The following is an 11,153-nucleotide window of genomic DNA, read 5'->3' on the forward strand; positions in this document are numbered from 1 at the left end:
AGACCACTAATCATTCAGTAAGATTTAAAAGAAATGTCTAAGTCAAATCAGGAAACAAAGTTTAACAATCTATAGGGAAAAAACATGCAAAGAATATATAGAAGTTAGTATTTAAAACTGGCTTAGCATCTTCCCTATATACTTGATAATTTCATAGAATTATCAAGAGTGTGATTTTATAGAGCTCAGTCTCAAAATCCATCCAACAGAAGCAAAAAACTAGAATACTAATGAATTGTAAATAATACTTAAGACTAAAAGTAGATTCAAGTCTTAAATGAGAACTGGTTCCATTATTTTATTCATTCTAAAACTTTTCAATCTGCCTTGTACATTACAAAAAACTACATATGGATTTATTATAAACAAGGTTAAGACATACTAAGAAGCCAAAAGAACTACTGAATAGGACAGCTAAAATCTGAGTTACCTTGATTCATTACCCCCAAAAGTAGAACCTGGTTATAGTCCCATTCACTGTGACTATTTTAATTAAAACTCAGGTCCAATGACTCATAACCAAATCCTCTATTTAATAAAATTTTTTAAAGTATTATTTTCCCCTAGGAGAGGGCTGACAATAAAAATATTTTTTGTTTTTGTTTTAGAACCAGAGTGTGAATTACTCAGTGGTTGTTACAGTCTTGGACCTACACAACTCCTATAGGATCTCTGTGATGTCCTTAGATCATGCCTGTTTTGACATAATCAAAAAAGAAATGTTCCCCTCAAATTTCAGTATTTCAGTTCCAAAGGCTTCTAAGAGCAAATCCAAGGGCAGCCCTTTGGAAAGTGACACAGACCGAATTATTGGGCCTGGGAAACATACTACTTTGAAATTAAGGTGGTCAATAACATAGGGTGTTTTCCAACCCATCTGAAAAGTCAACTTTTATTTATTTATTTATTTTGAGACAGAGTTTCACTCTTGTAGCCCAGGCTGCAGTGCAACGGCACGATCTCGGTTCACAGCAACCTCCACCTCCCGGGTTCAAGTAATTCTCCTGCCTCAGCCTCCCAAGTAGCTGGGATTACAGGCATGCACCACCATGCCTGGCTAAGTGTTTGTATTTAGGAGAGATGGGATTTCACCTGACCTCAGGTGATCCACCCTCCTCAGTCTTCCAAAGTGCTGGGATTACAGGCGTGAGCCACTGCGCCCCACCTGAAAAGTCAACTTTTAAATATAAGCCCATAAAATCAGCTCATGACCCTCAGAAAGGTTATAAATTAATGAAGAGATTTGGTTTTATCACTTCTCAAGAACATTAGAAGGGGCAAGATTTTCTACTATAAGCTCTAAGAATTCTGTAACTTCATTGTCAAATATTATATAAATACTAATTCAATGCAACAAAATCTGTAATTATATCTCAATATTACAACTGCCGTATACAAACAAGAAACAAACTGCTTGGCTTTGACAGTTTTCTCACAGACACATACACAAAAATAAAAAGCCACCTTCAAATTTAATCCAGAAAAATGGACTAGCAAACAGAAAATGCTTTTTGTGAGGCCATTATAAAGCACTAGAAATTTGGGAAGTGTGGGGAAGCTTTTCATTTACAAACTTCAAGAGTCAACAAGAAAAATTAACGCTAAAAAACATCACACCAACAGTCTCTTTTCTCATTTACTATTTAGCAGCCTATAAGGAGGTTCATCAAGCAGTTTCCAAGTCATTAAATCAAATTCACATTCCTTGCTCAATCTAGAATACGTGGCTGTATGCAAAATGTGATAGCATTTCCTGTTCAACTTCAAAAAACGGTTAATCACTTTGTATAGGGGAAACATCATGGGCAATCCAGGTACTCAAAACAACTTGAGAGAGAGAGAGAGACTAGTTTGCACTGGGACAATCAAACAGAAACTTGATATAGTCCCAAGAACACAAAAATTAAACACAGGGCTAAAGTGACATACACAGTTAAGTCTTCAAGCCATTTTCTGTTAAGAGCAGGGATTTACTGAAAGTTTGTACAAAGGTACACATGAGAATATGCTATTGAAAATCTGCCTCAGATTACCAGCTGGAAAGGGCTGAATATTAAACCAAAGTGGAATACAAGATTTATTCATAAAGCCATCTGATGAGAAAAATTGTTTCTAGCTTCCAAAAAATATGAAATAATATCTGCAGCCAGGTGCGGTGGCTCACACCTGTAATCCCAGCACTTTGGGAGGATGAGGTGGGTGGATTACCCGAGGTCAGGAGTTCAAGACCAGCCTGGCCAACATGGTGAAACCCCGTCTCTACTAAAAACACAAAAAATTAGCTGGGCATGGTGGCAGGTGCCTGTAATCCCAGCTACTAGGGAGGCTGAGGCAGAAGAATCACTTGAACCCGGGAGGCAGAGATCGCGCCACTGCACTCCAGCCTGGGCAACAAGAGCGAAACTCTGTCTCAAAAAGAAATAAATAAATAAAACAAATAAAAATGTTTAAAAAATTAAAAAAAGTATCTGCTTTTCTGTTACTAAGTAACTGTTTGACAGCTAAGTCATTTCAACCTAACTTGGGCCTATCTTAGTTACTTAAACAAGAGGGTTAGATTCCACTTGCTAAGGTTCCATTTAAAGTCTAAAATTTGTACTCTAAAACATGTGACCCATTATCTATACTTAAACTCTTAGGAAATATAAACAAACATATCAATAACAAGCATCTGTATTTGTAATTAGTCTAAAATGCTACTAAGGAATAAAACTTACTGCCTATCAGGAAAATCACAAGATAAATAGATCCATATAAATGAAATTGACCCCCAAAGGAACAACTGTTCAAAGCACCCATCTACCCCACCCCTATCCCTCAGATAAACTTGTAAAAAACCACACCGGCCTGGGTGGGGGCTCATGCCTGTAATCCCAGCACTTTGGGAGGCTAAGGCAGGTGGATCACAAGGTCAGGAGTTCAAGACCAGCCTGGCCAAGAGGATAAAACCCCGTCTCTACTAAAAATACAAAAAAATTAGCCGGGTGTGGTGGCAGGCGCCTGTAATCCCAGCTACTTGGGAGGCTGAGGCAGAGAAGTGCTTGAGCCCGGGAGGCGGAGGTTGCAGTGAGCCGAGATGGCACCACTGCACTCCAGCCTGGGCAACAGAGTCTAGCCTGGGCAACTGAGCAAGACTCCGTCTCAAAACAAAAAACAAGCAAACAAAAACACACACACACACACACACACAATATAGTTGCTACATATATTTTCATATTTCTTAATAAGCGATCTCATTTTATTTTGTATAAAAACGAACTCTCTATTCAAAATCTCTTACCTGATAAAACAAGAGATGTATTTTCTTAACAAGAAGTAGAGGCCAAGTCAATCCTGTGGGCAACCAATTAAAACCAACTTTTAGACTGCAATAGAGAATAAACGGAGGCAAAAATCAATGCAGGAAACACAAAACAACACGCACAGGCCACACTGTACATTACGAAGGCGAGTCTGAAACCACCAGAGTACTTCATTAGAATGCATATCAAAAAAAAAAAGAAAGACACCGTAACAAAATCCCACACATGCTTTTTAGTTGGTATTGCTTTCAAATTTGAGTATCTCAAAATATTTATATATTTACATACATCAAGAGTGTCATAACTTAGCCCAATAACGAATCCATTGAAAATTAAAACAGTCATAAAGCTCAGCTTCACAGCTAATTGCTTTGATCACTTTATAATTAAACCAGTCCAGAAAACTCCGTAACACAAGTCTATTTCCCCAGGTTCTCACCAAATTTGTGATGAAAAGGCACAAGTTCGCACAATAACAATTCTTGGACAACTTAAGATAGCAATTCAAGGGTACTCATGGAAATTACTGCAATTATTCTTTCAATATATTTTATTTTGCACAAAATAGCATCCAACATCACAAAACAAATGAAGTATGAGTTCTTGCTATAAGGACTAATTCCACTGGAGCTCAAAATATTAACAAAATATTAAGGGAAAGTGTTTTTTCCTCTGACATCACAACAGTTCTCAAAAACTTGTAAAATTTAAATAAATAAAATAAAATAAAATTTAAAAACACCCTAAAAATGCCTGACATATTAAGAGTATATCCCAAAATAAAAACAGGTCACTCATCTTTCACTGTCATTTCTTCCAAACTGGTGAAGTTATAAACAAGTCACAAGCATATATGACCAAATGTCTAGACAACTATATTCAAAGGTCTTTTTTTACTTTTTATTTTTTTTCAAAGGTCATGTTTTAATTCGGAGAGAGAAGAAATTTGCCACTGTTCAGTATTAAGATTACCTATGACTACTTTTCCAAATGATGCTCATCTTAAATTAGTATCTTCCAAGACCAAAATACAACTAATGACCTTAATATTCATCGCCAAAAAGTAAAACATATTTCAAAAATCTGTGTGATTTTCTAAAGGACAAACTATTCATCGTCTACTCAAGTTGCTAAAGAATAGTGAGATGGTTTTACCACAAAAAGCTATGCAAATATGTAATCAATACAATCAAAAGTCTAGAGCATTGTATTAATCTTTTACATGTTGTAGAAATCTAGCCTAACTTTTTTTTCTTTTTTTGAGACAGGGTATCGCTCTGTCGCCCAGGCTAGAGTGCAGTGGCGCGATCTACGCTCATTAGGCTCATTGCAACCTCCGCCTCCCTGGGTTCAAGCTATTCTCATGCCTCAGCCTCTGGAGTAGCTGGGACTGACTACAGGCTTGCGCCACCACCCGCAGCTTATTTTTGCATTTTTAGTAGAGACAGGGGTTTCATTATGTTACCCAGGCTGGTCTCTTAACTCCTCACCTCAAGTGATCCACCCGCCTCAGCCTCCCAAAGTGCTGAGATTACAGGTGTGAGCCACCACGCCTGGCCTAGCCTAACTAAGTCTAAGGAGTTTAAAAATTCTTCATTTGAAAGCCATATCTAGTAGTTTAACAGGTCACAAAGGAAAATGTGAAACAGAAAAAAACCTGCTTCAAGTAAAGCAATGAGCAAGAGCATGAAGTACTGTAATATTTATGTACAGGTTTGACTCCAGCAGCCACATAACAGGGTAACTTTCTAGTTTCTAGAACTTGTAATAAACATCTGATCCCTACTGGAGATTCCAATTCAAAAGGTCAGGTATGGGGCCAGGGCATATGCCTGAATATAAGGTAAGAAGGTTCCTCTCAGCCTCTTCCCTGGCAAACTCAAAAGATACCGTATGTCTATCTTGAGAAGGACAAATCTGGGGTCAGCCAGTTAAGCTCAAAGGGAACTCACCAGGTCTACTCTCAAAAATTTCTAAAATGTTACCAGAAATTACCTTTAAAAGGAAGAAATTTCTCATTCCACAAGGCAAGGCTGAAAGGCCCAGCTGAATTTGACAAATGCCTAGTTCAAGTTTTATGTGTACAACTTAAAGCACAAAATCAATCCAGATAGAAATTTATGATTCTCTTCTATTTCAGCAAAGAGGAATACCCACCCCACCCCATACCAAGGAAAAATATGCAGAAAGTTGATGCTACAAGTCAGAACTTCACAACCCTTGGTATTATACCTCTTCAAAAGGGAAAGGTAAATGGAAATAGAACTGAAATACTTCTGTGTTGACACCTCACTTTGTAAAAACCACAAGAATTTAACATAAGTGTCACTGTTTTCCAGGTAACTACTATTCCTGTATTCTAAATGTCAGCTAGCGACTGAATGCAGGATTTCAAAAATCCACGCCATTTACCTAAAGCTTTGAACTTTAGAAGGATAAGACTAAAATAATAACTAAACAATAAAACATCTAAAATACATATTCTATCTATACATACAGCATAATGATAGGAAAGGAGAAAATGGGCCTGATTTGTCATTAAAGCCACTGATATACTTCAGAAGATCTAAAACAAGAAGCTGGCTTTACTATGTTTTCCATTCATATTATCAGGACTTAGTCCTAACATAAACGCTTGCTTCAACTTGACAAAATACCAGATGCGTGCACAAATCACAAGTATCTGCTACAAAAATTTAACATATTATGGCAAGACAGACTTTCGTATTTACTAGCCATTCTAATCACTTGGAATTTCAGAAAAAAATGTCTGACAACAAATCTCTTCATCAAGAAGTCAAGGCACAAACTAAAACGACTATTTTCACTCTTCATCTGGTAGTAAACATCCAAAAGTGAACTTTAACTTTGTTCAGTTATCACTCTTTAATCAACAAGAACCAGGGTACAGCAGAGCTAGGTTCTTCAGATCCAAAAGAAACAATTAAACTCTCAAATGTTCACCTCAGAGATTAGCAACAGAGAACCAATCACAACGGGCACAATGCTAAAAACAGTATAATCACATTATAATAAACATTATGAAACAACCACAGTTTCAGCCACTTGATTTTGTTCCCCATTCCCAAATGGACCATATATCAAAGTCTGGGATCACTCTTAATGAAAAAATTATTCTGACACTGATGGAGACGTATACTTTTTATAACGCATTACTCAATTTTTCCATTAACCTCCATTCCGTACTCAAAGGCAGCAAATCAGAAGACATTTCTAAATAAGATATTCCTCCTGTCAAAAATATTATGTTTCAATCCCCCCAAATGCCAACAAAAATGTTGCTACCTTCATTTTCACTTCAGAGCAAAATTATACTTCTAACCTAAACAACCACATTCACTCTGTTTTTGAGTCTTAAAAGCTGGCTTTAAACTTAATTAAATTTTGTGCAAACCAAAAGGTATATGGGTGTGGTAGTAAAATCTGATAAAACTGTAGTTTAGATAAAATTATCTTTTCTGTTTAGTTGAAAACATTTAACAATATTCCTTTACTCCATGAACATTTACTATTAAGCACTTGTGGGCCAGACAAAAGATATAAAAGTGGACATCATCAGTCTCTGCATTTTAGGGAGGGACATCTAAAAGCATCTTTTGTGCAACCAACTACTGACACTTGGTTCTTCCTACAACATCTAGAGAAGAAAACATACATTCATACAATGACAGAGTGGCTCTCTGCAAAATGGAGTAAAAACTATCAACACTGTCACTGGATTCCAGCACCTGGAACACACTGGCCCACAAAATCAAGCTTCACACCTAAAGATTGTACTAACAACTCCCAAACTCTCAATACTCAATCATCAAAACATTTGACGTGTCAAAGAAGGTGAAAGAAGCCCAAAGAGTACTGGTATTAGCATGTAACAATACGTTGCAAGTAACCACACAATTATTTCTAAAGCTTCACATTTTTCATCTAACAGATTTGAACATAAAGAAAATGAAAATTATACATTACAATCCATAAGCAAAGTAATCATTTAATCGAGCATATATAAAAATGTATTCCCTGTTTCATTAAAAATCTGTCCAATAATATATACTAAGCACATCTTCATTGTCTGTTTTGTATAAACACGCCAAACATTTCACTTTCTTCATAAATTACCATAACGTTATTTGAACCACCTGTAACAGTTCTTCCCAACTTTTTATACTCTTTGAAAATGTCTGCACACACTTTCCACTAAATCCAGAAATCCTCCATTCTTATCAAAACTGCCAAATTTCAAAAACAAGTACAACCAGTCTTGTATTGTAGTTCTATAATTTAAAAAACAAGATTTCCCTGTGTCCAGACTTGAGGGATTTTTCTCGACTGCAAACGCTCTGAGATGCATTAACAATATACACTAGTTAACAAGGTCCCAGACAATTCTTGTTGCTAAGACTGCATTTTGCAAAAATTACACCATTTCAAACCATTCAAGCAAGAAGCTCTAAAATACTGCAGTCACAAGCCTAGCCTCTCCCTTCAACAAACCTTCAGTTGCCATCACACTTTTTTCCAGTGGGTTATACTGACTCTATTATTGAATAATATAAAACGGTCCCTACCAACTTCCTCAATTTATATTAGGTTATCTCTGAGAATCCTGGAGCCAAGGAGGGTTTTAGGGCCCAGAAATCTCTTAAAGTCTGCAATTCTCAGCATGACACCACGCAGATGAGTAAATGTTTAGCACTTAATACTGAGTAACCCTCACAAGAGCCCCTCAGATTTGTCACTATAAAGCACACGTTGGAGGCACACAAAAAGCCCGTACGTTTACAACCTAGCAGCTTTAAGCCTGCTGCACTTGCGTCCAACCCCGTCACTAACCTGTAGATCCTCAAAGTCCCTCCCACCACCCAATTCACGTGGCTGCAAACTAATGCTGCCAAGCTTCAGAGAAACTCAATTAACTCTCCATCAAAAGCACCCACCCTCCGCAGCCCACTGGATCTCGTCCTCCTGAAATGCCACAGGATCCTCTCCCGAGGGAGCCGTAAATGTGCTGCTCACAGCAGCCCCTTCCCTACTGGGGGACCAAAGGCCTGGCATCTTACTACAATTCTCAGAGCCTCGGGAGGCGTACTCACCCCACCCCCTCACTTCCTAGCTTCAGACGCCGGCTTCTCAAAACTGCTACACCCTTGAGTAAAGCCCCTCCCCAGCAATGGACCTCGGAGGCATTTCACTGCAAACCCCTCCACCTTCAGGCCACGAAGGCGGCCGGTTGTGACACTTCCTTTCTGAACTCACAGGAGTGTACCGACTACAGCTTCCTCCCCACAGGTGTGACCTGGGTCCCCTTTTGCTGGTAGGCCACAAAGGCCTCCTTTCCATTTCGGGTTGAAGGAGTGTCCTCACTACGATTATCTTCCCCACCTCCAGGCACAGAGATGTACTTATAACCTCTGCTTCACTGGGGGAGACAAGAAATCCTCCGTACTCGGGATGTAGGCGTGTTTTTACTGCAGTCCTCGTTAGCTCGCAGGCCGCTGAGCCAGCCAGCTCTGGCCTGCCCCCTCTCAGACCACGGGGGCGTCCTCGCTATGGCCTCGTCCCCACTTCGGTACGCAGGCTCATCCTCTTGCGTCCTCCTTGCATCCTCTCAGCTCTCAGAGGCCTAAGTGGCATCCCACTCCCCCTGCAGCCCTGCCTCGACCCTTTGTGTGGGGCGCTAGTTGCCGCGGGCTCGAAGGCCTCCGAAGGCCCCGCCCCGGGCCACCAAGGGGCACCACGAGCCCCGCACAGCCCCGCCCGTTCAGGGGCTGCGGGAGTCTTACCGGGGAAAGCTGCGCGGCACCAGAACCCAGACCCCGAATTACCCCCCGCGCGAGTGCCTCCGCCCCGCGGCCGACAGCCCCAGCCCGAACGGCTTCCCGGAGCCCAACGCAGCCACCACCTCCTTCGCCGCTTCACAAAATGGCCGTCGGCCCGCTCAGCGGCTCCGCGTTCCAGAAGGGGGAGGAACGGCGTGGTTGACGTCAAGGGGCCGCGCAAGCGCGCTGACGGTCTCGGGCGATCTCCCGGAAGTTACTGGGTTTTGTGCTAAGAGGGGGATATTCAGTCCCCGCTTGCGACTGTTTGCGCACAGGACCGACCTTGGGCTAGTGGCCCTGCCGGGTGGGCTGGGTATGAGTGTCTAGCTTGGCCCTCCACTGCAAGACTGTGCAAATTGCTTCACGTCTTCCAGTTTCCGCGGAAGGAGCAAATTCTGCTTACCTCTAAGTTTTTTGAGGATTAAATGGACCACAACGTGGTGGCTAGTTATTATATCCTGACAAAACAGCCAAAACCTGATTCTTTTTTCCCATTTAAGAGTTTATACAGGCCGGGGGCCGGGCGCGGTGGCTCACGCCTGTAATCCCAGCACTTTGGGAGGCCGAGGCGGGCGGATCACGAGGTCGGGAGATCGAGACCATCCTGGCTAACACGGTGAAACCCCGTCTCTTCTAAAAAATACAAAAAATTAGCCGGGCGTGGTGGCGGGCGCCTGTAGTCCCAGCTACTCGGGAGGCTGAGGCAGGAGAATAGCGTGAACCTGGGAGGCGGAGCTTGCAGTGAGCCGAGATTGCGCCGCTGCACTCCGGCCTGGGCGAAAGAGCAAGACTCCATCTCAAAAAAAAAAAAAAAAAAAAAAAAAAAGTTTATACAGGCCGAGCGCGGTGGCTCACGCCTATAATCGCAGCACTTTGGGAGTCCGAGAGGGGCGGATCATGAGGTCAGGAGTTCGAGACCGGTCTGGCCAACAAGGCAAAACCCAGCCTCTACTAAAAATACAAAAACTAGCTGGGTGTGGTGGCGGTGCTTGTGGTCCCAGCTACTTGGGAGGCTGAGGCAGGAGAATCGCTTGAACCCGGGAGGTGGAGGTTGCAGTGAGCCCAGATGGCGCCATTGCACTCCACCCTGGATGACAAAAGAGAAACTTCGTCTCAGAAAAAAAAACAAAAAAAGAGTTTTAATCTAGGGCAGGGCGCAGTGGCTCACGCCTGTAATCCCAGCATTTTGGGAAGCCGAGGCGGGCGGATTACCTGAGGTCAGGGGTTCAAGACCAGCATGGCCAACATGGCGAAACCTCGTCTCTACTAAAAATACAAACATTAGCTGGGCGTGCTGGCTGGCGCCTGTGGTCCCAGCTACCAGGGTGGCTGAGGCAGGAGAATCGCCTAAATCCGGGAGGTGGCGGTTGCAGTGAGCCAAGATAACGCCATAGCACTCCAGCCTAGGCGACAGAGCAAGATTCCGTCTCAAAAAAAAAAAAAATTAAATCCATCGTGACCCCTCCACGGCTTCACTATAGTATTATTTTATTATAGAAAAAGCTATTCTCTGGCTGGGCGTGGTGGCTTACGCCTGTAATCCCAGCACTTTGGGAAGCCGAGGTGGGAGGATCACGAGGTCAGGGGATGGAGACCATCAGGAGAGCGAGACTACATCTCAAAAAAAAAAAAAAAGCTGTTCTCAAGCCGCTTTGGGCCTAGCCCCCCGAACTTCATGCCCCTGCTAATTAAAAGCTGGATGTGGTGGCTTAAGTCTGTAGTCCTAGCTACTTGGGAGTTAGAGGCAGGAGGATCTCTTGAGCCCAGGAGTCCGAGGCTGCAGTGAGCTATGATTGCACCACTGCACTTTAGCTCAGGTAACAAGAGCAAGACCCTATCACTTAAAAAAAAAGAAAAAAAAGGTTGAAATTATCACAATTCCAACAACCTTTCGGGATTTCTATGGCAGACTGGACTGGTGCTAGCCCAGTATGCCAAAAACAGCAAGTTGGAAAACCAGGCCACACTGTTAAAACTAAACCTATGCTTTATAGGTTTTTATAGGTTTGCTCTG

The 11,153-nt window shown here is 41.8% G+C and overlaps 1 protein-coding gene across 10 annotated transcripts in view; it reads right to left on the bottom strand.

The window, feature by feature from the left end:
* The window catches only part of RBM12 (RNA binding motif protein 12), a 38,997-nt gene extending 29,688 nt beyond the window's left edge, over positions 1 to 9,309 (bottom strand). Inside the window, exons 1-2 of one of the 10 annotated variants that reach the window (XM_014343018.3) lie at positions 9,146 to 9,272; positions 3,281 to 3,365 (exon numbers count right to left, since the gene is read on the bottom strand). The gene's annotated coding sequence lies outside the window, so the exon portion shown is untranslated. Of the gene's footprint in view, positions 1 to 3,280; positions 3,366 to 9,103 lie in introns of all 10 variants that reach the window. The other 9 variants (XM_014343019.4, XM_014343015.4, XM_014343017.4 and 6 more) reach the window with 9 other exon arrangements.
* Between the last annotated feature and the right edge of the window lie 1,844 nt (positions 9,310 to 11,153).

Source organism: Pan paniscus, chromosome 21 (assembly GCF_029289425.2).
Source record: "Pan paniscus chromosome 21, NHGRI_mPanPan1-v2.0_pri, whole genome shotgun sequence".
Taxonomy (NCBI): Eukaryota; Metazoa; Chordata; class Mammalia; order Primates; family Hominidae; genus Pan; species Pan paniscus.